This window comes from Eimeria mitis, genomic scaffold, assembly GCF_000499745.2.
Source record: "Eimeria mitis Houghton genomic scaffold, Emh_scaff7898, whole genome shotgun sequence".
Classification (NCBI taxonomy): domain Eukaryota; phylum Apicomplexa; class Conoidasida; order Eucoccidiorida; family Eimeriidae; genus Eimeria; species Eimeria mitis.
In genome coordinates, this window is record NW_013575800.1 from 1093 (window position 1) to 2094 (window position 1002).

A 1002-nucleotide genomic window follows, 5' to 3' on the forward strand; every position below is an offset into this window, starting at 1 on the left:
GGGTTTGTTAGGGTTTAGGGTTTAGGGTTTAGGGTTTGTGTGTTTCAGCGCTGCAACAAAGCAATGTGTTTGCTTTTAGTGTTAAGTGTTTAGGGTTTAGGGTTTAGGGTTTAGGGTTTAGGGTTTGTGTGTTTCAGCATTGCACCAAAGTAAAGTGTTTGCTTTTAGTGTTTAGGGTTTAGGGTTTAGGGTTTAGGGTTTAGGGTTTGTGTGTTTCAGCATTGCAACAAAGCAAAGTGTTTGCCTCTTTTCCTACCGAGCAGCTGAGCCGGTTGATAGGGTCTGTGGTGGTTAAGGATTACCCCGAAAACTATCTTATTTTAGATAGAGAAAACAGAACCAAAGTACCTAAACCCTAAACCCTAAACCCTAAACCCTAAACCCTAAACCCTAGTTTTGGGGGTGTATTGATCACACAGACGGAGAGGGAGTGCTTCACATCTATACACGAGAAATGTCGACTTGCTGCTGCTGTTCCTGCTGCTGCTGCTGCTGCTGTTGATTGTGGTGCTGCTGAGGGTTTAGGGTTTAGGGTTTAGGGTTTAGGGTTTAGGGTTTGTGGTGCAGGCATCTGCTTCACCTCTTTTCTCAGCTCAAGGCGTTCGTTTCTTTTTTGTGTTAGAGGGGGAGGTTTCCGTATATGTATACAAAGAACCCCCCGCCCCCACCCCCAGCAGCAGCAGCAGCAGCAGCAGCAGCAGCAGCAGCAGCAGCAGCAGCAGCAGCAGCAGCAGCAGCAGCGGGCAGCAGATGGAGCTACACCTAGTAGATACACTCAAAAGGGGTCAGGCTTTTGGTGATGAATATGTTCTCTCTCCCACTAAACCCTTCTCGCATTGTGTTCGTAGCAATGGAGCAGCAAAGGTAAACCCTAAACCCTAAACCCTAAACCCTTATTTTATACAGCTACTATATACACACGCACGAACCGACTCGTTCCTCCCCAGCTCAACGGTTTAGGGTTTATATATATATATATATATATATATATATATATATATA